The sequence below is a fragment of the Salvelinus sp. IW2-2015 genome, unplaced genomic scaffold (genome assembly GCF_002910315.2).
Source record: "Salvelinus sp. IW2-2015 unplaced genomic scaffold, ASM291031v2 Un_scaffold2868, whole genome shotgun sequence".
Lineage (NCBI taxonomy): Eukaryota > Metazoa > Chordata > Actinopteri > Salmoniformes > Salmonidae > Salvelinus > Salvelinus sp. IW2-2015.
The window spans coordinates 21,078-42,962 of record NW_019944168.1 but is presented as its reverse complement, the minus strand read 5'-3'; the positions used below and the strand labels follow the sequence as shown (position 1 = coordinate 42,962).

Sequence of the window (21,885 nt, the reverse complement as noted above, 5' to 3'; positions counted from 1 at the left end):
TACATATTACAAAAACATCATAAAGTAGGTTTCAACCGAGTTCCATCAGTTTATTCAACATTTAATGGGACTTTTGGAGTTTTCCGTTCTCTGCGTCGAGAGAAATTGGGAACGTCATCAACATTGGCTAGCCTTTGGGAGCGAATTCGACAGGAGAGAAGGACATTCTAAAACCAAACAATGATTTATCTGGACAAACGACTCCTTGTACAAGATTCTGAGGAAGCTCAGCAAAAGTAAGAACAATTTATGATGTATTGTATTTCTGTGGAAAATGTTGAGTCCTATTATTCGCCCTTTTTGCGGGCGCTGTCTCGCTATAATGTAAGCTGTTTGTTATGGTAAAGTTATTTTTAAAAATCTAACACGGCGGTTGCATTAAGAACTAGTGTATCTTTCATTTGCTGTCCAACATGTATTTTTTAGTAAAGTTTATGATGAGTTCTTTGGTCAGATTAGGTGAGTGTTCAAACTAGCTCCGGACAATTTGGTGAATCGATGCTACATATTCACAATGTATAACCACGGTTTGCAGCTCAAATATGCACATTTTCGAACAAAACATAAGTGTTTGTATAACCTGATGTTATAAGACTGTCATCTGATGAAGTTGGTCAAGGTTAGTGATTAATTATATATATTTTGCTGGTTTTTGCGATCGCTACCTTTTGCTGCTAATAAATGCATGTGTGTGTTTGGCTATTGTGGTAAGCTAATATAATGCTATATTGTGTTTTCGCTGTAAAACACTTAAAAAATGTTGAAATATTGCTGGTTTCACAAGATGTTTATCTTTCATTTGCTGTACACCATGTATTTTTTATAAATGTTTTATGATGGTATTTAGGTATTTCACGTTGCTCTCTGTAATTATTCTGGCTGCTTTGGTGATATTTGTGATGGTAGCTGCAATGTAAAACTATGATTTATACCTCAAATATGCAAATATTCGAACAAAAACATAAATTTATTGTATAACATGTTATAAGACTGTCATCTGATGAAGTTGTTTCTTGGTTAGTGACTAATTTATCTCTATTTGGTCGGTTTTGTGATAGCTACCTATGCGGTAGAAAAATGGTGAAAATATGCGGTTGAGTCTTTTGCTATTGTGGTTAGCTAATAGAAATACATATTTGTGTTTCGCTGTAAAACATTTAAAAAATCGAAAGGGTTATGAATGGTTAAGGTAAGGGTTAAGGTTTGGGATAGGGTTATGAATGGTAAGGTACGGGTTAAGGTTTGGGATAGGTTATGAATGGTTAAGGTACGGGTTAAGGTTAGCATTAACTCTGAATGGTTAAGGTACGGGTAAGGTTTGGGATAGGGTTATGAATGGTTAATTTAAGGGTTAAGGTTTGGGATAGGGTTATGAATGGTTAATTTAAGGGTTAAGGTTTGGGATAGGGTTATGAATGTGTAAGGTAAGGGTTAAGTTGGGATAGGGTTATGAATGGTTAATTTAAGGGTTAAGGTTTGGGATAGGGGTATGAATGGTTAATTTAAGGGTTAAGTTTTGGGAGGTAGGGTTATGAATGGTTAATTTAAGGGTTAAGTTTGGGATAGGGTTATGAATGGTTAAGGTAAGGGTTAAGGTTGGGATAGGCTTATGAATGGTTAATTTAAGGGTTAAGGTTTGGGATAGGGTTATGAATGGTTAATTTAAGGGTTAAGGTTTGGGATAGGCTTTAAAACAAAAACTCAAAAACAGCTTTCCATTGCTTGATTTGAATTTGCGACCTTTGGTATCAGAGGCATATGCTTATGCCCATGTTCCATCAATGTCCACAACACCCTAGCAAAGCCAAAACCTACCTAAAGATAACAGCCCTCGCTGTTTCCCTTAGTTGCCAGTTCCACATCATCACCCAACATCATTACACATGGATGGACTTTGAATATTGACTTGTTATCACCTGGGTGACCTGGGTTTGTGTTAAAGGAATTTTATTCCTATGTTTATCAACCAATTCAATAAAAAAACACTCTGCCCATACATAAAAATTTGTAAGATACTTATCAGCATAAAATGGCAGAAACCAGTCTTAAAATCAATCAATCAATAGCGTTTATCGAGAACTGATCATAATACATTTACATCAGGTTATATAATAAAGATGATGTCATAGGTTTTAATGTCCATCCTCCTCTCGGATACAATGCAGTATAGTTAGCGTTCTCATTACTGTCTGCCACCTGTTAAACTATCTGCAACCAACCCAAGGTCTTTCCCCTCCCTGGGTAGAGACATTTCTTAGCCTGTCTGAAGATAAACCCATTCTTTCTAACAAGGAACACATAACATTCAACATTATGATTATAATAAGATTCATTCTTATAGTAATATAGTAGTATTCTGTTTAGTTATAATCTAAGTCAAATGTATCATATTTTAGTCATTAAACACAAAAAACCCGTAACAGTTAGAAAAGAGAATACTGACTTGTATCACCTGGGTGACCTGAGTTAGAAAAGAGAATACTGACTTGTATCACCTGGGTGACCTGGTTAGAAAAGAGAATTCTGACTTGTATTCACCTGGGTGACCTGGGTTAGAAAAGAGAATTACTGACTTGTATCACCTGGGTGACCTGGGTTAGAAAGAGAATTCTGACTTGTATCACCTGGGTGACCTTGGGTAGAAAAGAGAATACTGACTTGTATCACCTGGGTGACCTGGGTTAGAAAAGAGAATTCTGACTTGTATCACCTGGGTGACCTGGGTTAGAAAAGAACGACAAATCATCTATAATATACCCGAGAGGATTCTTTGCGTTTCTTCCTTCCGTTTTCCCCCCACGGGCACGCACGCATGAGCACGCACACACGCACACACACAAAGACTCAAACACACACACGCACACACACAAAGACTCAAACACACATGAACACACACAAAGACTCAAACACACATGAACACACACAAAGACTCAAACACACATGAACACACACAAAGACTCAAACACACATGAACACACACACACGAGCACACTGCCTCCACTCTACGAGGGTGTTCTGGGGGAGTTGGGATATGCTTAAATATCAGGGATGTTTCTCCATTTTAAAGTCAAAGTTGGTTTAAAGTCAATGTCCATATAGGTCCCGAGAACATCTCGAATGGCCTTTAAAACCAGCCACTTGGGGCAAAGGTGAGTGCTATTACATTCAAAAAAGGTTCTATCTAGAACCTTAAAGGGTTATTCGGCTATTTTAATTTTATTTGAAAATTCAAGAACCCTTTCTACAGAGGGTTTTAATAACTGTAACCAAAAATAATTATCCCATGGGGACAGCTGAAAGACCCGTTTGGAACCTGTTTTTGTCCGAGTGTAAGCTGGCAGCATGAGACTTTGCGGACAGAGATGGTGGATGGGTTTAAAGCCGCACTCCGGTGCCGAGGGTTGCGTTTTCAATGCAAGTGCTAGGCAATAGTATTTTTTTTTCTGTTTTAAAGCCCTTCCCAAACTTTAACCCTCGTCAAAACCACTCTATTTTTACCAACCCTACAACCATACAGTAAAATAATAATAAATAGTTTCCTGATCTTTCTGATATCTCTCAGACATAGAACAGACACTTCAGAAAAAAACTTCCTTTWGATTTTTTTGGGGGAGGGACTATCTGTTTATCCCATGTATGAATCTATTAATTCATGCATTTATATGTGCTAGTAGCAGTAAGGCCAAATTCAATGAATCCCCCCCCTAATTTTTGTTTTTTTTACACACACACACACACATACACTACACTACGCAACACACTCACATACTCTAGCCCCAACGGTCCAGATCCAATGGACCATTTTAAGGAGAGAAGAGAGAGCTGTGTGTGTGTGGTGTGTGTGTTGATGTGTGTGTGTGTGTGTGTGTGTGTGTGTGTGTGTGTGTGTGTGTGTGTGTGTGTGTGTGTGTATTATTGAAACTAACCTCCCCGGTAGTTTGTGCTGATGGCAACAGTTTTGTGTTATGAGGTTTTTTACATTGTTGATCAGCCTAAAGCTGGATTTGCAAAAATTATCGAACTTCCTTGGAAATGCAATATGCCCTAGGTGCTTTAAATTACCATGGAGTGTAGGATTTAGCAGGTATTTACTTATTCATGCTGTGGCTTAAAGAGAGAGGAGAAAGGATGGAAGACAGGTTAASTAAACATCGTAGTAGCTGGGGAGTGAGGTGTTATGTACTGTAAATGTCACTCACACACACACGCACACAAAGAGGAAAACACACACAGACAGAGGAACACACAGACAGTGTACCCCGTATGCTACAAGATCGCACCGACAGACATGGTCGCCGTGTCCCTAGCTCCTAGCCAACTTTGCAGTATTGCTTACATCATTTGTTCACTATGTTTCGTGCAATATTACCGTATGTACAGCTCAAAATAACTTTGCATCGAATGCAAGCCCCCCCCCTCTGGCAAATCAGTGGTCACTCAACAGTATTTCAACCAAAAATGCATCTTTCCTGAGTTGGATCCTTTCTTCGACCCCCCCCACCCCAACCTGGAATTAAAATWGATTTTTTGGGGGTTTGTATCATTTCATTTACATAACATGCCTACCACTTTGAAGATGCAAAATATGTTTTCTTGTGAAACYAACGTGCATAACTGTTCACACCCCAAAAGTAAATACTTTGTAGAGACACCTTTTGCAGCAATTACATCTGCAAGTCTCTTGGGGTTTGTCTCTATAAGCTTGGCACATTTAGCCACTGGGATTCTTGCCCATTCTTCAAGGCAAAACTGCTCCAGCTCCTTCAAGTTGGATGGGTTCATACCACAGATTCTCAATTGGATTGAGATGTGGGCTTTGACTAGGCCATTTAAATGTTTCCTCTTATTAAACCACTCAAGTGTTGCTTTAGCAGTATGCTTTGGGCCATTGTCCTGCTGGAAGGTGAACCTCTGTCCCAGTCTCAAATCTCTGGAAGACTGAAACACGTTTCCCTCAAGAATGTCCCTGTATTTAGTGCCATCCATCATTCCTTCAACTCTGACAAGTTTCCCAGTCCCGGCTTATGAAAAACATCCCCACAGCATGATGCTGCAACCACCATGCTTCACTTTGGGGATGGTGTTCCTGGGGTGATGGGAGGTGTTGGGTTTGCGCCAGATGTAGCGTTTTCTTTTATGGCCAAAAAGCAAAATTTTAGTCTCATCTGACCAGAGTACCTTCTTCCATATGTTTGGGGAGTCTCCCACATGCCTTTTGGTGAACACCAAACGGGTTTGCTTATTTTTTTCTCTAAGCAATGGCTTTTTTCTGGCCACTCTTTTGTAAAGCCCAGCTCTGTGGAGGGTACGGCTTAAAGTGGTTCTATGAACAGATACTCCAATGTCCGCTGTGGAGATTTGCAGCTCCTTCAGGGTTGTCTTTGGTCTCTTTTTTGCCTCTCTGGTTAATGCCCTCCTTGCCTGGTCCATTAGTTTTGGTGGGCGGCCCTCTCTTGGCAGGTTTGTTGTGGTGCCATATTCATATTCTTTATGCAATCACTATGCAATCTGGTTTCCGAGATGGTCATGGGTGCACTTCAGACACGCTCAAGGTCCTAAACGGTATCATAACCGCCATCAATAAAATACAGTAATGTGCAGCCGTCTTCATCGACTTGGCCAAGGCTTTTAACTCTGTCAATCACTGCATTCTTATTGGCAGACTTGATATGCTTTGTCTCTCTAATGACTTGCCTCACCTGTTTCACCAACTTCTTCTCATATAAATTGGAGTCATTAAAACAAATTTTTCAACCACTTTACACATTTCTTGTTAACCTCACTGGTGTAGGGGGCAGTATTTTCACGTCCGGATGAAAAGCGTGCCCAGAGTAAACTGCCTGCTACTCAGGCCCAGAGGTTAGGATATGCATATTATTAGTCGATTTGGATAGAAAACACTCTGAAGTTTCTTAAACTGTTTGGATGATGTCTGTGAGTATAACAGAACTCATATGAAAGGCCCCTGAATCAGGGGTCAGGCTGAAAGCCTTTAGTTTAGTCAGGCGCGCGGCCATGAGCGCGAGCTCTGTTCCTTTTCATTTCTAAAGACAAAGGAATTGTCCGGTTGGAATATTATTGAAGATTTATGATAAAAACATCCTAAAGATTGATTATATTCACATGTTTCTACGAACTTTAATGGAAAGTTTTTTGACTTTTCGTCTGAACTTAGTGCCCGCATCTTGTGCATTTGGATTACTGGACTAAACACGCYAACAAAAAGGAAGTATTTGTACATAAAGATGAACTTTATCGAATAAAACAAACATTTATTGTCTAACATGGAGACCTGGGAGTGCCATCAGATGAAGATCATCAAAGGTAAGTGATTCATTTTAACACTATTTCTGACTTTTGTGACACCTTTCTTGGTTGGAAAATGGCTGTATGGTTTTCTGTGGCTAGGCGCTGACCTAACATAATCGCATGGTGTGCTTTTGCCATAAATCCTTTTTGAAATCTGACACAGCGGTTGCATTAAGGAGAAGTTTATCTTTAATCGTATGTTAAACACTTGTATCTTAGATCAATGTTTATGATGAGTATTTCTGTAATTTGATGTGGCTCTCTGCACTTTCACCGAATGTTTGTTTGAGACAAAGCATTTCTGAACATAACGCGGCAATTTCAAATTAGGTTTTTGGACATYAATATGAACTTTATCGAACAAAACAAACATTTATTGTCTAACATGGAGTCCTGGGAGTGCCATCTGATGAAAATCATCAAAGGTTAGTGATTAATTGAATCTATTTCTGACTTTTGTGAGCCCTCTCCTATGCTGGAAAATGGCCTTATGGTTTTCTGTGACCAAGCGCTGACCTAACATAATTGCATGGTGTGCTTTCGCCGTAAAGCCTTTTTGAAATCGGACACTGTGGTTGGATTTACAAMAAGTTTATCTTTAAAACGGTGTATAATACTTGTATGTTTGAGGAATTTTAATGTGTGAAATTCCAACTTCAGCTGTTCATCTGGCCCTTCTTTGGACACTGTGTTAACAAACCTCCAAACAAGCTTCAATGCCATACAACACTCCTTCTGTGGCCTCCAATTGCTTTTAAATGCAAGTACAACTATATGCATGCTCTTCAACCAATTGCTGCCCGCAACCCGCCTGCCCGACTAGCATCACTACTCTGGATGGTTCTGACATAGAATATGTGGACAAATACAAATACCTAGGTTTCTGGTTAGACTGTAAACTCTCCTTCCAGACTCACCTTAAGCATCTCCAATCCAGAATTAATTCTAGAATCGGCATCCTATTTCGCAACAAAGCATCCTTCACTCATGCTGCCAAACATACCCTCGTAAAACTGACTATCCTAACGATCCTTGACTTCGGCGATGTCATTTACAAAATAGCCTCTTCTAGTAAGTACAGTAAATCCCCCCTCAAAGTTCCCACAGCTGGACAATTCTTTCAAGGCTTCTGGAAACAAATACTGTCGGCATGCTCAACCGGTGTCACTCATTCAGCCGACAGAAACTTTCAACTGGTTCTCCCAATTAAGCAACGAGTCAGAGTCAGAGTCAGAGATCGAGCCTTCTCAGATCTCTCCTCCACATGTTACGGGGTCTGAGCAGCCGAAGCCTCACACCATTAGCTATGACAAATTAAAAACCCTAGTCATTTGCAACTCCATTATCCGCAATATTAGACTTAAAAATAATCATCCAGCGATCATACACTGTTAACAAGGGGGCTGGGCTACCGACGTAAAGGCTAATCTGAAGATAGTGCTGGCTAAGGTTAAAACTTGCAAGTTTAAAGAGTATAGGGTTGAAAATTGTTTTCTACCTCTCCCTAAAGATGGAATTTCTTGATAATTGGCCCTCTTTCTGGGACTTACCCACAAACAGGACCAAGCCTGGCCTGCCGAGGAGTGTTCATCTTATCTATGAACATAAACAGGGCTCTAACTCCTCAAGCTCCACAACGAGGCAGAGTACAGGCCAAGCAGCATGCTGTTAGCCAGCCTGCCAGCTTATTGGAGTCTGCCACTAGCACAGTCAGTGTAGTCAGCTCAGCTATCCCCATTGAGACTGTATCTGTTCCTCGATCTAGGTTGAGTTAAACATGGCGGTGTTTGTCSTAGCAATCTCACTGGAACAAAGACATCCTCCACTCCTGTCATTATTGAAAGAGATTGTGATATATCACATCTCAAAATAGGGTAACTTAATGTAGGATCCCACACTTCCAAGGCAGTGATAGTCAATGAAATAATCACTGATCATAGTCTTGATGTGATTGGACTGAAACATGGGCTCAAGCCTGATGAATTTACTGTGTTAAATGAAGCCTTTCCTCCTGGTTACCCTAGTGACCATATCCCCCGCGCCTTCTGCAAAGGCGGAGTTGTTGCTAACATTTATGACAGCAAATAAAATAAATAACGACTGTGTTTTCGTCTTTTGAGCTTCTAGTCATGAAATCTATGCAGCCTAAATCACTTTTTATAGCTACTGTAATGAACACGATGGGAGACAGAGAGCTGGTTTCAAGCGCAGGGCTCAGCAGGTGTTCATCCGTAAAGGACCACAGGAGGAGGCAGGTAGCTGGGTCCAGGGGCAGGAAGAAGGTCATACACAGGGGGTCCAAACAGGCAACAGTATAGGCAGGGAAAAGGCTAGTAACGTCGACCGGGAGATCAGGCAATCGGTTGATAACAGGAAATCTGATAGACTAAAGTACAGGCAGGAAATAGGTGTCGTTAGTGAGGCGGGCAAAAACTATCATACACGGGAGGAGTAAATGACGGGGAAAAACAGCGCTCTGAAAGACGTGTGTCACAAAACAAACAATACCTCACAGTGATGGGGTGCAAATAGCTGAACTAAATAGTGTGTGATAATAACATACAGGTGTGTGAACAGGTGATCAGAATTCAGGTGATTGGGATCTGGAGAGTGAGCTGCGTTCAGGGGATCTACGTGTTTGAGTGTGAGTTGGAAGCGGACGATACAGCTACTGTTTACAGGCCTCCTGGGCCATATACAGCGTTCCTCACGGAGTTCCCTGAATTCCTATCAGTCCTTGTAGTCACGGCAGATAATATTCACATTTTCTTCCAAGCGTCACATAAATCAATGATATTACAGCAATACATAATACAATTAACAGTGAAAATCTTTTACATTATAGATATGAAACAAAAATGTACCTCTGAATGGAACCAGTTTCTCATCCACTGTTACTTCAGGCCCAGGGTTGAAGAGGTATGGCAGACGCTCCACCCACTTCTCCCAGACATCTCTTATGGCCGCCAGTTTGTCTCTCATGGTTATCATCAAATCGTAGCATTCTTGAGAAAGTGTGAAAGACTTTCAGTGGCATGGTGGCACGGAAAATCACCCTTCCACTCTCTGCATCCCAGAGACTACATGTAGCCTCGCCTCGGGACCTTCTTTTCCAGTAGTCTCCATATTTAAGGAAACCCTCCAAATTTGTAATCTCCAGGATGCTTTTTTTCAATGGCTGGTGTGATGAACATGTAGAATGTTGAGGCGATGTCCTGGGCATGGGCAACTGCATGTCTTGTGGGCCCTGGGGTCATAAGGCCCTGGGGTCATAAGGCCCTGGGGTCATAAGGCCCTGGGGTCATACTTATGACATTTTGTGCTGCCATCCTGCCCTGGTTGTCATATGGTGACAAGGACCATGTTATTTTTCTGTTCTTTGTTGACAAACATGTCTCTCTTTCAGCTTGGGGGATTTATTTTTCATCTGAAGATGATGTATCGTGCTCTGGGTTGTATTCTTCCCCATCTTCTTCTTCACATGCCTCCTCCTCTTCTAAATCATTGTTCTCTGGTTCTTCCTGGAAATCTGAAAAAATCTGATCTACGACCTGCTGGGCACTGAAACGTGCACTTATGGCTTCAACAAAGAGAGGACTGACATTTGCACCACCTTTATAGCCTCTGACTGCATTCTCCTTTAGTAAACAATGCTTTCAATAAATGTGTATTTTGCCTGAAATGTTGTTTATTTTGTCTGAAATAGTTTTTATTTTGTCTGTGAACTTGAGTCATGTGTGGGGTCGTGGAGGGGTCGTGGAGGGGTCATGGAGGGAAGATGCTGCACATGCACAAGAATGTTTTAGTTTTGTCTGAGTTCAATCAGTAGCACACAATCTACATTTCTCATTGTGTGTGTGTGTGTGTGTGTGTGTGTGTGTGTGTGTGTGTGTGTGTGTGTGTGTGTGTGTGTGTGTGTGTGTGTGTGTGTGTGTGTGTGTGTGTGTGTGTGTGTGTGCTGTGTGTGTGTGTCTGTGTGTCTGTGTGTCTGTGTGTCTGTGTGTGTGTGTGTGTGTGTGTGTCTTTGTGGTTTTCTGGTGTGTACATTATGCATATATTAGCATCTGGGACAGAGTAGGAGGCAGTTCACTATGGCTACGCAATTCATCCAAAAGTGAAAATGCTGCCCCCTATCATAAAGAAGTTAAGGGGACCATTTAAATGTCTTGGAATTGCCTACTCATGCCCAGACCTCAATTCAATTGAGAATCTGTGGTACTGTATGACTGAAATATTGCTGTACACCAGCGGAACCCATCCAACTTGAAGGAGCTGGAGCAATTTTGTCGTGAAAAATGGGAAAAAATACCAGTGGTTAGATGTGCCAAGCTTTATGAGACATACCCCAAGAGACTCGCAGCTGTTATTGTTACAAAAAGTGTCTCTACAAAGTATTGACTTTGGGGGGTGAACAGTTATACACTCTTAAGTTTTCAGTTTTTTTGTCTTAGTTCTTGTTTGTTTCACAATAAAAAGTATTTTGCATCTTCAAAGTGGTAGGTAGGCATGTTGTGTAATTCAAATGATACAACCCCAAAAATATATTTTAATTCCAGGTTAGTCAACAAAATGGGAAATATGCCATGGGGGGGTGAATATTTCCGCAATGCACTGTTCCTGACACCCTAGACATACTACATTTTGCATCCCACCCCAACACGAATGAGGCAATCGCCATCTCACGGCACACTGCCCTATCCCATCTGGACAAGAGGACTAACTGTGTAAGAATGCTGTTCATCGGCTACAGCGATGAAACACAGAGTACCCTCCAAGCTCATCACCTGGTTCTGAACCCTGCACTGTGCAACGGTCCTGGACTTCCTGATGGCCGACCCTAGTTGGTGAAGGTAGCCATCAACACTTCTGCTATGCTGATCCTCAAAATGGGGGCCCACAAGGGTGCATGCTCTGCCCCCCCCCCCCCTTCCCTCTTCCCCTTTTCGTTATGACAGCGTGGCCATGCAATTCTCCAACTCAATTGTCAAGTTTGCAGATGAAATAACGGTGGTAGGCCTGATTAACAACAATGACGAGACAACCAATAGGGAGGAGGGCCTTGAAAGAGTGGTGCCAGGAAAATAACCTCTCCCTCAATGTCAACAAAACTAAGGAGCTGATTGGCTGATTCATTTTGAAGTCTAACTGCCACAGTGGCTGGCTGACCAAAAAATACATTTTTAGGCCCTGATCAAAAGCTTCACGTTCCTCAGCGTGCATACCAATGTCAACCTGAAATGGTCCATCCACAAGACAGTGTGGTGAAGGAGCAACAGTGCCTCTTTAACCTCAGGAGACTGATGAAATTTGGCTTGGACCCTAAGACTCACAAACTTTTACAGTAGCACCATTGAGAGCATCGTGTCGGGCTGTATCACTGCCTGGTACGGCAACTGCACTGTCCGCAACCGAAGAGGTCTCCAGCGGGTGATACGGTCAGCCAAACGTATCACAGTACTTTCCCTTCAGGACATCTACAGCGCCCGGTGTCACAGGAAGGCCAAGAAGATCAACAAGGACCTCCCACCCGAGCCACTGCCTGTTCACCCCGCTACTATCTAGAAGGTGGAGACAGTACASGTGCATCAAAGCTGGGACCAAGAGACTGAAAAACAGCTTCCATCTCCAGGCTATCAGACTGTTAAACAGTCACCACAAGCCGGGCCTTGCCCAGTACCCTGCCCTGAACCTTAGTCACTGTTACTAGCGGCAACCACCCGATACTCAACCCTGCATCTTAGAGACTGCTGTGCCCTATGTACATTAAGTCATGGAATACTGGTCACTTTAATAATGTTTACTTACTGTTTTACCTACTTCATATGTATATACTGTAATCTAGTCAAGGCTCATCCTAGATAACTACTATATAACTACACAGCTTTTCTATGCATATACTGTATATACTGTCTATACACACCACAATATATAACTACTGTCTATACACACCATCCTATATAACTACTGCTGTACATACCTTTTATATTCCTATACTATCCATACTGTTTATACACACCATCCTATAAGTTTATATTCTGGAATCTTTCTAAGAATATATTGTTTTGGAACTGTTCGGTATAACGGCCCTGTTTAACATAAGCATTTCTCTAGACCCACGATAACATCTGCAAAATATTTGTATTCGAATAAATAAAATGTAATGTGACTTGATACACACACGTCCACAAGATAATAGAATTAGGTCATAAAGGTCATAAAGGAAGGAAACGTCATCTTAATCTCAGCATTCCGAAAGCAAAATTGGCACACCCTGATCTGTTTCACCTGTCTTTGTGATTGTCTCCACCCCCTCCAGGTGTCGCTTATTTTCCCCAGTGTATTTATCCCTGTGTTTCCTGTCTCTCTGTGCCAGTTTGTCTTGTATGTTCAAGTCAAACAGCGTTTTTTTCCCCCGTGCTCCTTCTTTTCTTTTCTCTTTTACTAGTCCTCCCGGTTTTGACCTTTGCCTGTTTTTCTGGACATTCCCGCCTGCCTGACCATTCTGCATCCCCATTCTGCATCGAGCCATCCTGCCATTCTGTACCTCTGGAACTCTGACCTGGTTTAGACCTTCTGCCTGTCCACGACCATTCTCTTGCCTGCCCCTTTTGGCTTGTTTATAAACATATTGGACTCGCCTTGTGCCCTTATAAAAATATGATGCGTATACATAATAATGATTACTGTCAAGGTAACGTCTATGTTGTCTTACTCTCAACCAAACTTGTAAACAAATGTAGGTCTGAGTGATATGAGTGGCAATATAGAACTCTCCTGTCTTTTCACCTCATGTCAGGTATAGACAGTGGTGTAAAAAGTACCCAATTGTCATACTTGAGGGAAAGTAAAGATACCTTATTAGAAAATGACTCAAGTAAAAGTGAAAGTCACCCAGTAAAATACTACTTGAGTAAAAGTCTGGAAGCATTTGGGTTTTAAATATACTTAAGTATCAAAAGTTAATGCAATTGCTCAAATTAAATAATTTCAAATTACTCATTAAGCAAACCAGATGGCACAATTTTCTTGTTTTGTTTTATTGACGGATAGCCAGGAGAACACTCCAACAGTCAGACATCATTTACAAACGAAGCATTGTGTTTAGTGAGTCCGCCAGATCAGAGGCAGTAGGGATGACCAGGGATGTTCTCTGTTTAGTGAGTCCTCCAGATCAGATGCAGTAGGGATGACCAGGGATGTTCTCTGTTTAGTGAGTCCTCCAGATCAGAGGCAGTAGGGATGACCAGGGGTGTTCTCTGTTTAGTGAGTCCACCACATCAGAAACAGTAGGGATGACCAGGGATGTTCTCTGTTTAGTGCATGAATTGGACCATTTTCCTGTCCTGCTAAGCATTCAAAATGTAACGACTACTTTTGGGTTTCATGGAAAAGTAAATTATTTTCTTTAGGAATGTAGTGAAGTAAAGTTAAAAGTTGTCAAAAATGTAAATAGTAAAGTTAAGTACAGATACCCTAAAAAACTGAATAAGTAGTACTTTAAACTATTTTTACTTAAGTACTTTACACCACTGGATATATAAGTGTATTTTTTGCACTGTCACATAAGGGTGATAAGGGACGGACACACACACACACACACACTCAACTTTCCCTCTTACTCATGTCCACGCCTTAAACATTATATTGGTTTGGAATCACAACCCATTAGTGTAATCTCCTTAAGGCGAGGGCGTGAGATTCCCAGTCCCCCTTTGTTTCCAGAACCAATCTGATTTACCTAAGCTGGCTTTGCTGTCTGTGAGGATGGAGTCAGAGTTGAGCTGGCGTCATGACTGTGGGGGCCTGTTGAGGGGGCACTGGGGGAGGCAGTGAGGGAAGGGAGGAGGTAGGAACGAGAGGAGGCTGGGGGAGGCAGGGATGAGGTAGTTGGAGGAAGAGAGGAGCTGAATGGGAATAGGGCCTGACTAGTGAGTGTCTACCCTGGGGGAGTTAGGGGTAAGACTGGGGTGCAGGGGTAAGGCAGGGGGCTCTGGGTTAAGAGGCAAGGTGACGCTGCGGGGAGGCAGGGAGGAACTGAATGGAACCAGGGCCTGACTAGAGATTGTCCATCACTCTCAAGGCATTCTATAGGGGGGCCACCCTGTCTCCATGGAGACCCAGAGAGCTGTTGAATGTTTAGAGTTTGTTACCTCCCAGCAACAAGCCTGCCCACACAGCACTGAATGTGTCCCAAATGGTACCCTATTTCCTATTTAGTGGTCTAAAGTAGTGCACTATATAGGGAATAGTGTGCCATTTGGGACGTGTGTAACTGACAGCTTTAGATCTCTGCCTCCCCCAGTGACTCCATCTCTCTCTCTCGTTCCCTCTGACTCAAGCCATACGGTAGCTCTGTTCTGTTTTAGTTGAAACCCTGATGGTCTTCTAAACTTAACTCACACAAAGAGCAGACTGTTTCAGACTCGAATATATTGAAAGGTCACTGGAGCATGTAATAGTTATGTCATGGGGATATATACAAATATCTAGCTCCAGGTTCAGAGGTTCTGAAGGGGGAAGTTATTTTTTTATATATATTTTTACTACCTTTATTTAACTAGGCAAGCCAGTTAAGAACAAATTCTTATTTTCAATGACGGCCTAGGAACAGTGGGTTAACTGCCTTGTTAACCCACTGGCAGAACGACAGATTTTTACCTTGTCAGCTCTGGAATTCGTCTTGCAACCTTACGGTTACTAGTCCAACGCTCTAACCACGAGACCATATGCCGCCCCATGAAAGGATAGACACTACTGTAAGATCATCTCCATACATATGTTGTTAATCAATGCAATTATGAATGAATGAATGCACAAATGTAGGGGAAAATTAATTAATGAATGTATAGATGATTGAATGGATGAACAAATGAATTAATTAATAAACAATCGATCAAATGAATGAACTCCACATCCGACAGCAGTTATAAAAGACATTCAATACATTTCTGTATGAAGTTTTGTATAACTGTGGGCCTCCCTATTGCATTCATACTCCAGGAAGTAATTTGCACTATACAGTGAAGTGCACTACATGACGAAAGTATGTGGACACCTGCTCATCGAACATTTAATTCCAAAATCATGGGTATTAATATGGAGTTGGTCCCCCATTTGCTGCTATAACAGCCTCCACTCTTCTGGGAAGGATTTCCACTAGATGTTGGAACATGGCTGCGGGGACTTGATTCCATTCAGCCACAAGAGCATTAGTGAGGTCGGGCGCTGATGTTGGGCGATTAGGCCTGGCTCGCAGTCGGCATTCCAATTCATCCCAAAGGTGTTCGATTGGGTTGAAGTCAGGGCTTTGGGCAAGCCAGTCAAATTCTTCCACACTAATCTCAACCAAACCATTTCTGTACCGACCTCGCTTTGTAAATGGGGGATTTGTCATGCTGTAACAGGAAAGGGCCTTTCCCAAACTGTTGCCACAAAGATGGAATCACAGAACCGTCTAGAATGTAATTGTATGCTGTAGCATTAATATTTCCCTTCACTGGAACTAAGGGGCCTAGCCCTAACCATGACAAACTGCCCCAGACCATTATTCCTGATACACCAAACTTTACAGTTGGCACTATTCATTGGGGCAGCTAATGTTTTCTTAGCATCCGTCAAACCCATATTCGTCCGTTGGACTGCCAGATGGTGAAGCGTGATTCATCAATCCAGAAAACCTGTGTCCACTGCTCCAGACTCCAATGGCGGCGAGCTTTACACCACTCCAGCCAATGCTTGGCATTGCACATGGTGAGCTTAGGCTTGTGTGTGGCTGCTCGGCCATGGAAACCCATTTCATGAAGCTCCTGACGAACAGTTATTGTGCTTACATTGCTACCAGAGGCAGTTTGAAACTCGGTAGTGAGTGTCGCAACCGAGGACAGATGATTTTTACTCGCTACACTCTTCAGCACTCGGCGGTCCCGTTCTGTGAGCTTGTGCGGCCTACCACTTCGCGGCTGATCCGACGTTGCTCCTAGACATTTCCACTTCACAATAACAGTTTTTACATTTGCTCTAGTAGGGCAGAAATGTTATGAACTGACTTTGAAAGTGATCTTAGATGAGGAAAACATTAGTACAGGATGTTAGATAGGGTAAACATTAGTATAGGATGATAGATAGAGTAAATGTTAGTATAGGATGATAGGTAAGTTAAAGGTGAATATAGGATGTTAGATAAGGTGAACATTAGTATAGGATGTTAGATAAGGTAAAGGTGAATATAGGATGTTAGATATGATAAAGGAAAGTACAGGTTGTTGGATTAGGTAAACGTTAGTATAGGATGTGAAATAGGGTAAACGTTAGAACATGATGTTAGACAAGCTAAATGTTATTATAAAATGTTAGATAAAGTAAACATTAGTATAAGATGTTAGAGAAGGTAAACATTAATGCATGTTAGATAAGGTAAACGTTAGTATAGGATGTTAGAGAAGGTAAACGTTAGTATATGATGTTAGAGAAGGTAAACATTAATGCATGTTAGATAAGGTAAACGTTAGTATATGATGTTAGAGAAGGTAAACATTAATGCATGTTAGATAAGGTAAACGTTAGTATATGATGTTAGAGAAGGTAAACGTTAGTACAGGATGTTAGATAAGGTAAATTATGTTAGACAAGCTAAACTTTATTAAAGAATGTTAGACAAGGTAAACGTTAGTATAGGATGTTAGAGAGGTTAACATTAGTTCAGGATATTCGATAACGTATGTTTTAGTATAGGATGTTAGATAAGGTAAACGTTAGTATAGGAAGTTAGGTAAGATAAACATTAGTGGAGGATGTTATAGAAGGAAAATGTTAATTAATAATGTTAGCTAAGGTAAATGTTAGTACAGAATGTTAGATAAAGTAAACATTAGTATAAGATGTTAGAGAAGGTAAACATTAATGCATGTTAGATAAGGTAAACGTTATTATAAAATGTTAGATAAGGTAAACATTAGTATAAGATGTTTTAGAAGGTAAACCGTATTTAATAAAGTTAGATAAGGTAAACGTTAGTACAGGATGTTAGATAAGGTAAATGTTAGTATATGATGTTAGACAAGGTAAACGTTAGTACATGATGTTAGATAAAAGCATTAAAAACATTTTCCAAACCAGCAGAGGCGTCATGAAAGTCAGAAACAGCGATAAAATAAATCACTTACCTTTGAAGATCTTTCTCTGTTTGCAATCCCAAGGGTCCCAGCTACATAACAAATGGTTGTTTTGTTCGATAAAGTCCTTCTTTATATCCCAAAAAAGTCAGTTTAGTTGGCGCGCTTGATTCAGTAATCCACCTGTTCCCCTCGTTTAACATGCAGACAAAGCAATCCCAAAAGTTACCAATAAACTTTGTCCAAAGAAGTCAAGCAACGTTTCTAATCAATCCTCAGGTACCCTAATATGTAAATAAACGATAAAATTGAAGACGGAGAATAGTGTGTTCATTACCGGAGATAAATAACGAAGTGCGCGCCCTTATCCACGCGCGCCACAAGACTACAGTCAAAATGAGAGCCACCTAGAAAAACTACAGATTCTAGCTTATTTTTCAAAAAACAAGCCTGAAACCATTTGTAAAGACTGTTGACATCTAGTAGAAGCCATAGGAACTGCAATCTGGGAGTATTTCCTTTGATTTTCCCATAGACAGTCATTTCAATGGGTGGTGAACTAAAAAAAAAGAAAATCCCAATGGATTCTCCTCGGGTTCTCACCTGCCATATCAGTTCTGTTATACTCACAGACATTATTTTAACAGTTTTAGAAACTTCAGAGTGTTTTCTATCCAATACTACCAATTATATGCATACCCTATATGCATATCTGGGCCTGTTTACTTTGGGTACCTCAGTCATCCGAACTTCCGAATACTGCCCTCTTTCCCTAAGAAGTGAATTAAAAGTTAGTATATGATGTTAGATAAGGTAAACGTTAGCACATGATGTTGGACAAGCTAAACGTTAATATAGAATGTTAGATAAGGTAAACCTTAGTATAGGATGTTGAATAAGGTAAACGTTAATACGTGATTTTAGATAAGGTAAACGTTAGTACAGGATGTTACATAAGGTAAACATCAGTACAGGATGTTAGATAAGGTAATCTTTACAACATGATGTTAGATATGCTTAACATTAGTATAGGATGTTAAATAAGGTAAACGTTAGTACAGGATGTTAGATAAGTTAAACATCAGTATAAGATGTTAGATAAGGTAATCTTTACAACATGATGTTAGATAAGGTTAACATTAGTACATGATGTTAGGTAAGGTAAACATCAGTACAGGATGTTAGATAAGGTAAACGTTAGTATATGATGTTTTTACAAGCTAAAAATTATTATAGAATGTTAGATAAGGTAAACGTTAGTACATGATGTTAGATAAGGTAAACATCAGTACAGGATGTTAGGTAAGGTAAACATTATTATAGGATGTTACATACGGTAAAGGTTAGTACATGATGTTATGTAAGGTAAACATTAGCATAGGATGTTAGATAAGGTAAACGTTGGTATAGGATGTTAGGTAAAACCTGTTTGGGATAGGGGGCAGCATTTTCACTTTGGATGAATTGCGTGCCCATAGTGAACTGCCTCCTACTCTGTCCCAGATGCTAATATATGCATATTATTATTGCTATTTGATAGAAAACACTCTGAAGTTTCTAAAATTGTTTGAATTATGTCTGTGAGTATAACAGAACTCATATGGCAGGCAAACTTCCAAACAGGAAATGAGAATTCTGAGAAGGGTCAATGTTAAAGTCATCGCCTATTCAATTCCCTGTAATATATGGATCTGTTTGCACTTCCCACGCCTTCCACTAGATGGCAACAGTCTGTAGAACGTGGAATGAAGCCTCTAGCGTGATGTGGGGCCGGATGGCAGGTATTTGAGTCAGTGGTCTGGCAGAATGCTAGTTCCTGGTCATGCGCGCTAGTCATGATTTGGCCATGTGTTACATTACTTATACAGACATGAAGAAATGCTCCGGTTGGAATGTTATTGGATATATATGATAACAACATCCTGAAGATTGATTCTCTACTTAATTTGACCAGTTTATTCGACCTGGAATATAACTTTTTGAAGTTTTGACCGGCGCCAGCGTTTGACCAGCGCCAGCGTTTGGACATGTGAACTAAACGTGCTAGCAAAAGTAGCTAATTGGACACTAGTAATGGACATTATTGAACAAAACAACGATTTATTGTGGAACTAGGATTCCTGGCACTGCATTCTGATGAAAGATCATCAAAGGTAAGGGAATATTTATGATGTAATTTCGTATTTCTGTTGACTCCAACATGGCGGAGAAATGTTGTGTATTTCTGAGCGCCGTCTCAGATTATTGCATGGTATGCTTTTTCCTAAAGTTTAAAAAAAAACTGACACAGCGGTTGCATTAAGAACCAGTGTATCCTTAATTATATGTAAAACATTTTTATTTATTTTTTTATTTTACCGTTATTTTACCAGGTAAGTTGACTGAGAACACGTTCTCATTTGCAGCAACGACCTGGGGAATAGTTACAGGGGAGAGGAGGGGGATGAATGAGCCAATTGTAAACTGGGGATTATTAGGTGACCGTGATGGTTGAGGGCCAGATTGGGAATTTAGCCAGGACACCGGGGTTAACACCCCTACTCTTACGATAAGTGCCATGGGATCTTTAATGACCTCAGAGAGTCAGGACACCCGTTTATGTATCTACATGTATCTTTCATCAAAGTTTATGATGAGTATTTCTGTTATTTGATGTGGCTCTCTGTAATTACTCCAGATATTTTGGAGGCATTTCTGAACATGGCGCCAATGTAAACCGAGATTTGTGGATATAAATATGCACATTATCGAACAAAACATAAATGTATTGTGTAACATGATGTCCTATGAGTGTCATCTGATGAAGATTATCAAAGGTTAGTGATTAATTTTATCTCTATTTCTGCTTTTGTGTGACTATCTTTGGCTGGGAAAAAAGGCTGTGTGTTTTTTGGATTTGGTGGTGATCTAACATAAATATATGTTGTGTTTTCGCTGTAAAACATTTAAAAAATCGGACACGATGGGTAGATTAACAAGATGGTTATCTTTCATTTGCTGTATTGGACTTGTTAATGTGTGAAAGTTACATATATCTAAAAAATATTTTTGTATTTCGCTCGCTGCCTTTTCAGCGGAATGTTGTGGGTGTTCCGCTAGCGGAACCCCTGATCTAGAAAGGTTAATTCAACTTTAGTATAGGATATTAGGTAAAGTAGTGGTTATTGAGAGATGTTAGGTCAAGAGCTTTAGGCTGGCAATTAATTTACTTTCAAGGTTACCGGGATTAAATAACACGTTCATTTTACTCATTGCTATTGTACATTAAGACAAGTGAAAGAAGTCATTATCCATAATTTACTGCCTGTCAAGAACATTTTCAAAAGTATTGAATCGTTTGAGAAAAGATTTCTCAAAGGATTTCATTTTATTTCATTTCTTCAAAGATTCCATGAAACTATTCCCACACACCTGCAGCAAGCCGACTCAGATGTGAGAGTAGATTTCTTATTTTGAAAGAGTCCGTGGTACAAAACATGACCATGAGACCCTCATGAGGAACCGGAAGGTCACTAGTTAAGTCCCTAGCCGGGCGATTAAATATGTTGGCAGAATGGACAGAATTGGCTACAGGAGGATTCGGGGTGTCCAATCCTCTATTTCACAAACCACTTTTGCCCACTATCAATCTGCAATCCCCTAGAGGTAGCCCCATCTTGTTAAGGTATAGTTGTTTGAAGTAGAGTTTTGTTATGTTATTCGTTATTCTCTCTCAGAGTGTCTTATCTGCTATGCCATCCCCTAGAAACATGTKTTTTAGGCTTTAGGCTTATTCTCTTATTTATTCAGTGTCACAAACCAAACCTCCTTTGAAAATCAAAATTCCCATGTCATCTTTAAGAAAGTAGCCCTTCTTCTTTCATATTTAAAATATGTTCTAAATCTAGAAGAATAGTCTAGACCAGTCTCAACTAGAGTTTTTTCTTTAGGGGATGGTTGGGGGACCAGAACATAATTACAAATAATTTTCAGACTGCAAATTGACCGTAAGAAGCCCAAACAGATATCATATTTCACCTTGCTTACATTTGAATACGACCACGTGTCTCTCTGTTATGTGTTGGAGTATTTATGAACAGATTTCCAAAATTAAAATCACTTGGAGCGGATTTCCTTGTGTTTTTAGTCTTTTACATATCCCCCCTAAAAACACTGGCAGCCTCCAATTGGGGGGGAACCCTTTTCTAGATGTTGTCTTATTCTGGATGAGAAGACCCCATTCTCATCTCACTTGTCCAGACGTACTCCTCTCTCTGATCAGTTCACCTCACCACTCACCTACTGGGATAAGCTGGTTGAGAACGGAAGCAGTTAAAGCGGACAGAATGTACTGCCAAGTCTAACAGCCTGTGTGTTAACAGCACAGTGAAAAAGCCACGGAAGAGGATGAAGAGAGGGGGAGGATGGGAGGAAAAATAGAACCCAACTGACAACACAGCTGGAGATTCTTTATTCACCCTGAACG

General features: G+C 40.6%; 1 long non-coding RNA gene across 2 annotated transcripts in view; it reads left to right on the top strand.

The window, feature by feature from the left end:
* The window catches only part of LOC139025568 (uncharacterized), a 4,309-nt gene extending 2,620 nt beyond the window's left edge, over positions 1-1,689 (top strand). Inside the window, exons 1-4 of one of the 2 annotated variants that reach the window (XR_011477168.1) lie at positions 1,168-1,240; positions 1,328-1,378; positions 1,550-1,583; positions 1,635-1,689. This is a non-coding gene — a long non-coding RNA (uncharacterized lncRNA). Of the gene's footprint in view, positions 1-1,167; positions 1,241-1,316; positions 1,379-1,549; positions 1,584-1,634 lie in introns of those variants that run through there. The other variant, XR_011477167.1, reaches the window with a different exon arrangement.
* The last annotated feature ends 20,196 nt before the right edge of the window (positions 1,690-21,885 follow it).